This window comes from Vigna umbellata, chromosome 10 (assembly GCF_029865625.1).
Source record: "Vigna umbellata cultivar VRB3 chromosome 10, Vumbellata_1.0, whole genome shotgun sequence".
Lineage (NCBI taxonomy): Eukaryota > Viridiplantae > Streptophyta > Magnoliopsida > Fabales > Fabaceae > Vigna > Vigna umbellata.
In genome coordinates, this window is record NC_142174.1 from 2,612,146 (window position 1) to 2,620,853 (window position 8,708).

An 8,708-nucleotide genomic window follows, 5' to 3' on the forward strand; every position below is an offset into this window, starting at 1 on the left:
AGTTTCCGAGACCTGAGGTTGCAGTTCGAGTTGGAGCCGAACAGTATTAAATGCTGCACCTTAAGGATATCAAGTGATGTGTTCGACCGAATCTGGAGGAAACAGCGAGAGGACGAGGAATTGGTGAAGATTTTTAGTGCGCTCGGTACGGATCAAACCAAGCATTTTAACGCTGGAACGGACGGCATGTTACGTTACAGGGGACGTACGTGCATTCCCAATGATGGCGAGCTGAAGAGAATTATTTTAGAAGAAGGTCATCACAGCCGTCTTAGCATGCATCCAGGCATGACTAAGATGTATCAAGATCTCAGGAAGTCGTTCTGGTGGCCAGGGATGAAGAGTGACGTTTCACGTTTTGTGGCATCATGCCTAACTTGCCAACGTGCCAAAGCTGAATATCAAAGACCGGGCGGCCTACTGCAACCTTTGGAGATTCCAGAATGGAAGTGGGACAGCATCTCAATGGATTTCGTGACACACTTGCCTCGCACATTCAAGAATCACGATTCCATTTGGGTGATAGTGGATCGCTTAACAAAGAGTGCTCACTTCCTACCAGTTAACCTGAAGATGTCATTGACTAACTTGGCAAAGCTCTACATTAAAGAGATCGTTCGTCTACATGGAGTGCCATCCAGCATCATCTCTGACCGAGACACAAGGTTCACCTCTCGGTTTTGGCAGTCTTTGCAAAATGAACTTGGCAGCAAACTCCAAATGAGTTCAGCATACCACCCTCAAACGGACGGTCAATCCGAGAGAACAATCCAGACGTTAGAGGACTTGTTGAGGACATGCGTACTTGATCACATGGGCGTTTGGGATGAAGTCTTGCCTTTAGTTGAGTTCACCTACAACAACAGTTTCCAGTCAAGCATTGGAATGGCTCCCTTTGAAGCACTTTACGGACGCAAATGCCGCACACCTCTTTGCTGGTTTCAAGAAGGAGAGAACATATTAACAGGACCGGAGCTTGTTCAACAAACAACTGAGAAGGTGAAATTAATTCAAGACAGATTGAGGACGTCCAGAAGCAGGCAGAAATCATACGCAGATAAGAGGAGACGACCTTTGGAGTTCAAAGCTGGTGATCACGTTTTCTTGAGGCTGCATCCAACTACTGGAGTAGGAAGAGCATTGAGATCAAAGAAATTATCTCCCAAGTTCGTAGGGCCGTACCAGATCACAAGGAAGATTGGACCAGTTGCATACGAGATGGCTTTACCTCCACAGTTGTCCAACCTTCATCCAGTGTTTCACGTCTCGCAACTTCGGAAGTACGTAGCTGATCCCTCGCACATATTGGAGCTGGAAAACATTCAACTTCGCCAAGATCGAACGTTTGAAATGAAGCCAATTCGCATTGAAGACGAACGCACCAGGCTATACAAAGGGAAGGATGTTCGTTTGGTGAAAGTGTTGTGGGACGACAAAACTGGTGATTCTACTTGGGAAGTTGAGGATGCCATGAAGGACCTATACCCTCATCTATTCCCTGGTAAGTCTTCCATTTTCGAGGACGAAAATTTTTTTTAGTTAGGGGGATTGTCACGCCCCATTAATTATTCTGCTTAGTCACCTCCCTGCTTCCATTAATACGTGTGACACGTGTTCTGTGCCATTAAAGAAGCACACGCCCTCACTCTGCATGCCACCGCCAGGTGTCAAATTGGAAGGTTCTGAGTTTGATAGTGGAAGCCAAGTGGCAGCGCAGGAGAGAATGTCCGTTTGACTTGGGAAGAGAAACTAATTTTCTGAAACACTCTTCCCTTCTCTGCGTGCTCTTTCATCTTCCTCAGAAAACCAAACCCTCATTTTCTCCTCCTTCTCTCTAGAACCCTCCGTCTTCCCTCTTCTGCAACTCACCCTCCTTTTCTCCGTTCACGTTTCAGCACCGTGAGAATCAGCACTGCACCGTGAGCTTTCCATCAAACCGATTGGTTTTGGATTCTGAAACGGGTAAGTTTCACGTCCTCAACCACTCTTCATTTTTCCACATGCAAGCTCGTTTTAAATCTGCATGCACCTTCTCTGAACCAGTATTGGTTTTCTGAATTTTTAGTTGAAGAGTTTTGGGTTTTCGAACGAAAAAGGGTAGAAGAGTTGATACTGGGATCTGGTTTTCTTTTAAAGAACGAAAGCACGTTTCCAATCCAGGTAAGGGAAGCTTATTGGTTTAATTCATGTGATGCCTGTACTGCATGCGCGTTATGTGATGTTTGAAAGTATGATTTCTGATATTTGACTTTTGAGTATATGAATATGATGCTGAAATGATATGTGAAAGTGTTGCATGTATGTACTGGGAACTATACGTTTGTGTGTATGAATGTTCTGTAAATTGTATGTAATGTGACCCTGATAATTGATGCTGGTATATGATGTTGATTCAAAGATTGAGAAGTTTAGAGTATACTGTGATATGATTAATTGAATGAATGTAAGTTATAACTGGAAAATGAGTTACTGTAAAAGAGGATTTTTATATGAAAAGTGCATGAAATTGAACGTTCGTTATCGATACGGTCATTGACCGTTCGGTATTAGCAGTAAATTCTTGACGTAGTCGGACCCTTTCATTTGGAAAGGACTCCCTTTGAGGACGAACGCCCTCTTAAATAGCTTTACGTTTGAGCATTTGGCCAAATGTACTCTTTATGAGTGTTGCGTGAGATTTGAGAAGCTTGATAACCTCCTTTTGAATACTTAGTCAAATTGCAAGACATGAATTTTAAATATCTTAACTTATAGAAATCCCAAACTTCTGAAATTTTGAATCAATGGAAATTCCCTATCTAAAAGCGTACGTCCTGAAGTGGAGTTCGGTCTTAGACCGAACGTTCGTCCTAAACAGTGTAAATGATAAGTAGTGCTCGGTCTGATACCGAACGCTCGTCCCAATACGGATGTGATAAAGAACGCTCGGTCATATACCGAACGTTCGTTCATTCTCTAAATTATTAGCAAACGGTAATAGCATTCGTCCTGAATTGAAATAGCGTTCGTCCATAAATTTAATTAGCGTTCGTCCAAAAGTTCTATTAACGTTCGTCCAATATTTTCGTGACGTTCGTCCAAAGGTTTCATTTTAGCGCTCGTCATTGACTGGCGTTTTGTCTCTTGAATTAAATCTTGTAAAGTGAATTATTCTAAGTTAATTTTTCTAAGGATCAGTTCATCTAACTGATTGAAATTATAACGTTCGTCTTGACAGATGAGTCAGCTTGATTCCTTTGTAAATGAACTTCTCTTGGTTTTAATCTGAACGTTCGTCCTAGTTAGGAAAGGAGTGAACGTTCGTCTTTTTAAGAGAGTGGAACACAGAATGAAAATGTATTTAAGAGGATGAATTAAGATGTGCGAACACCATGATGAATGAAATTGTGATTGTGGAATTTGAACGAGCGTTCCAGGGAGGAACGACTCTTGGTTGGAAAGTGAGATTTGTAAAGTATGAATGTGGCAAGCTTAGCTGGCGGTTCATCCTGATATTCCGTGAGTGCTCGTTCTCAAGTAGAGATGAGCATGTCATGCGTGGGAATGGCAGGAGGTCCTAGTTCATAACTGTAACTTGAACGGAACGGACTAACCTCAGGTGGCAGCTGACGAGTATTCCAGCTCTTCCACCTGGGTGCACGGACGTCGTAGCTACACAGAATTCATACATGTCCGGACGGTCTGTCTAGTATCAGGAAGTTTGATTTGAGTTATGTATGTAATGGAATGCATTGTGTTGTGATGTAATTTGATATGATTGATAATGTATAAACTGTATGTTTGACTTAAATTAAATTCAATAAGCTTACCCTTGCATTTCCTTCGTGTTGTCTTGTCTATGTATATCCGTCTTGTCAAATGCAATGATCATCCGTGTGGATGTGAGCAGAGGGAGATGCGTCTCTGGAGCAAACTCTTGAAGAGGAACTCGTTACTGAAGAAAATTTAGTAGAAGTTGAGGTGAAGGCCGAACAGTGAGGCGTTCGGTTATTTAGTTAGTTTGATTAGAGTAGCGAGCGTCTGTGAGCGAGCGCTCTTTTGTTGCTGTATATATATATTGGAACGTTCGGTCAATTCTTGTAAACCGTTCGTCCTCCTTGTTTTGTAAACGCTCGTTGTTTTAAATGAAAGGCCGTTCGGCCATTTGTTCAATCTGCTTACTGTATTATTAAACTGTTTTGCCATATTGATTAATGTGATTATTCTAAGTATATAGTTGATGACTGTATATTTCCGGGATGTTACAGCTGCGTTGAAGATGGAGAAGGGAAGAGTGCCCATGAGGATGAAGGTCGGGGAAAGAAAGCTGCCCCTGTTTTTTTGTTGAATTTAGGGTGCAATTGGAGCTGAGCTGGGTTGCTTCGTGCATCCCCTTTTTCGTTTGTCACCACAATTGGTTGACCCATTTACCCGTAATGTTTATTAACTCCACATCCACATGTATCTTTTTATGCTTTTGAGCTTAATATTTATTTTACTTACTACACCCCACATTCTCTTTTGGGGCTTTCTTGCCTGCGCACCACTTAACATAGACTCCACACTTAGTTTTCATATTTTACTACGTGTACCCCCACATGTTTACTTATTCACCTTCAACTTTTTTTGTATATATAATATAAAAAAATTAAATCAAAAATTCAAACCAACACTCAAACAAATAATTGTTAAAAATTACGTGTTACTGATTTTTCACGATGAATAAAAATATGAAGAAACAAGGTTAGTATTTGACCAATTCATTTCAAAAATAAAAAATTATTACAATTATTTTGCAAATAGTTTTTTCAAATTACGTAAACCTTAATTTTCTACTGAGAATATCAATAAATAGAAGAGATAACTAATCTTTGTCGACAATTTTTTTCAAAAAAAAATGCATTTTTAATTTCTTTTGTACAGCATTTTATTATTATTATTTTTTTTGTTGAGAAAATTCAATATTTTGCAAAACTTTATCTCTTTTGCATGTTTGATTAAAAGTACAAGGGCAGGATGCTAACCGTTTATTACGTGTAATCGACTTCTAAATTCAAAATCCAATTTCATAAACAAATGTTTTATCTTTCTAGCTTTTCAAAATAAATTATGATAGTGACTTTTTTCTATTTTTAGATTTTTTTTTCGCCATACTATTTGGGTTTCCACACAGTATAATTTATAATTTCTTTTTCCATGCTTCTTAGTAAGATTGATCCTATTGGTCTATAATTACATCGAATTCCTTTCTAGTAAGGAAGATTTAGTATTATGTTGAAGAAAAACATATATTAGAGTTTAACGGGGCGAGCTTTTAATTTTTTTTCCCCAATGAAACAAAGTTAAATAGAAATTAGCTAGTCTCCTGTTAAAAGTTATGGGATGATAATGACAAGAAATAATAATAATAATAACAAGTCATCCTATTCTTTCGAAAAGTTACTCCCTCTACCACCTCAGAATATTCTCTGCACCTCTCAATTCCTCTTTTATCCTTCTTAAATGGATGTAAAGTGAACACATTGAAGAACAAAAGGAGGTGGATATCCGTTTAAGAAATCCTTGTTTAAAAGAAATACAAACTAGTTTTTCCGACATTTATTTTTTGATGAAGTCTATATCCTTTTCTGGATGATTCGTGCTAACTCTTTCTTTGCTTTTTTCCAACCCAATCCTATGAAGCATTACACACCAAAAATTTTCCTTTTGTAATACTTACTGTATCCAAGAAAATAGGAAATAGTGTATGTTCTTAAAATTGATAAAAAAATTGTTGAGTGTTAGATAACTACTTGAGAAAGGTTAAAAAAGTTTTCTTTGAAAACAAAAGTTGTTTGATTAAAGATTTAGATGACAAATATATTATCAAAGTAAAATTGGAAGGGAAAAAGCTTGTTTTAAAATGCATTGCGGAGCAAGGGGCAAAAATCTGAAGATCAAGCTAATTTCATATTAAGTCCCAAAGTTGGCAGTGATGTTACTGAACAAAAAATTAAAGCTATTGAGCAAAAATGCACAAACAAGCTAATATAGTTAAGTGAAAATGCTCTAAAAGAAAACGCAGCCACCAGTAGACCAAACTTAATCTTAGGCGCATCCAGGAATGAAGCAACACCAAAGCACCACCAACGAACCACCACCACACCAACACCACACAACCAAGAGACCAAAATGGAGAGAAAAAAATTAAAGAAGTGGAAACCAATATGAAGAATGAGTTGAGAAGAAACAAATATGGAGTGGAGAGAAAATGAGAAAGTGAGAATTGCGGGTGGGTGGGTGTGGGACTGTGCGAATGTGAGAGTGAAAAGGAGAAGTATAGATTTAGGATTTTTGTAAAAAAAGTAAAAAAAGAAAAAAGGTTAAAGTAAAAATGGTAGTTTTTAGAATAAAAAAATAGTAGGAACGGGTAGGGATTTGGGGGTGGTGGAGGGAGCAACTCTCATTCTTCGGTTAGGGTTTGTAACTTTGATTTGGATTATTCTATCTTGTTTATCTAATAAACAAAAGTCATTATCTTAAACACGCTTGAATTGTTAACAAGAAAAGAAAGACAAAAATAAGCATGCAGACTAGGGATAGTGTCTTCACGAAACCCGACCCGACAAAAAAAAATTCATTCACTACCCGACTCACTATCCGCGATATTTTAAAACCTGCGAATATCCATAGATACCCGCAAATATTTTAAAAAAATATATTTTTATAAAATATTATAATAAAATTTAAATAAAATTACAAAAAATATATAAAATATAATATAAATTAAATTAAATATATTAAAATTTAATTTTAATTATATTTAACCTTATAAAATATAAATTAATGTTAATTTTAATTAAATTTAAGTTAATAAAATATAAATTAAAATTTTATTTTTATTTTTTAGAAATAAAAAATATCTGTGAATATAAATAATATAATACCCACGTCTAACTCATTTACAAGTGAATATTAAAAAACTCTTGAATAATAAATATATGCATATACCAACATATATTTTATCCATAAATATCTTTGTCATCCTAATACAAACCCTTGAGCTAATGTTTCAAGAATATATTAAAGCGCATCATTCAGCGAGGTACAATGTGAACGAGAGAAAACGTTAGCGAAGTGTTTATACAAAACTAATTAGCGAGAAACAGTTAATACAAATGAGAGGAAAATGAGTGAGGACAATTATTTAAGGACAAATGTAAAATGATAAATTACACGTTTCCTTAGGTATTTAATTTTATAAAAACTTTCCCATGCTCACAAAAAAAAAAACTTTAAATTCTTACTTACAGTAACGTTTTTCCTTTTAATTTTAGACCTTGTTAAACAAAAATTATGACGGTGGTGTTGTGAAAATATTGGACTCCGTTGCCCTCGTTATTGAAGGAGTTTCTAATAATAGCTTCGCTTCCTGCTGAGTTGGATCTGCACCCTCCATAGATAATGATTGTTGAGTTCGTGAAATCCTGTAGTCCATCACCTTTGTTATTGAAGCATAAGAAAAAGGTTACCAAATCACGAAAATCTTTCATTTAAAATATTCTCAGAACCCTGTGGTTTGACTAGTCCATGAGTATTACAGTGTCACCAAATTTACCAACAGCTTTCTTTTTTCCTTTTATTATAATAATACATTTTTGCAAAAAATCTTTCCACCATCTTTGTGAAGGCACTTACTGCACCGGGTGCTTCACCTTGTGATGCCGTTAGTATCGATGTGTTAGGTTTATCCAGAATAAGTTCAAACGAATTGATACATTCTCTGCACACCGTTAATGGATTTTTTTTACTGTTTTACTTTTTCATTTCTATCCATTCACGCTTAAGCTTCACCTTTTACCACCAGTGAGAAAATTTTCTAGCAAGAAAAAAGTGGAAATGGTAGTTTCTGAGAGAACAAGTCGCTTTTGTCCATACTGAAACCCAAGAAGAAGAAGAAGAAGAAGAAGAGAAGCTTATTTCTGGTACCATATTGAACACAATGCTCTATTGTTTCCCTTCTCCCCTTCATGTTTCGTTCTCTCTTTCCTCTTGACTCACTGACTCTAAAATCTATTATAAACAAACATATGTCAATCCCTAAGACGTTGCTCCCTCCCTTCTCACTCTCATCATGAGGTGCAACCATGGTGATAGGCTATCCTTTCCGTTTGACGGAATGGGTAGTGCTATTAGAAAGTGAGTTTAAGCCTAACTCAACCCCACAAAACCGGCTTGTAGGGTGAGGTTTGCACCTCACTTATATATTATATATTATAATTTGGCCTTATCTCTAGTCGATGTGGGACTTCCAACACACCCCCTTCACGCCGAGGTATAGACATCTCGTGCGTGATAGTAGAAATTGGGTGGTCCAATAGCGGCCCGATAGCGGGTGGAATAGAAGAATAGAATGCCCACTTAGAACTCGCTAGGATAGGCACTAACCATGGCTCTGATACCATATTAGAAAGTGGGTTTTTAACCTAACTCAACCCCACAAAACCGGCTTGTAAGGTGAGGTTTGCACCTCACTTATATATTATAAATTGGCCTTATCTCTAGTCGATGTGGGACTTCCAACACACCCCCTTCACGCCGAGGTATAGATATCTCGTGCGTGATAGTAGAAATTGGGTAGGCTCTAACCATGGCTCTGATACCATATTAGAAAGTGGGTTTTTAAGCCTAACTTGTAAAAACCCACTTTCTAATTTGGTATCAGAGCCATGGTTAGTGCCTATCCTAGC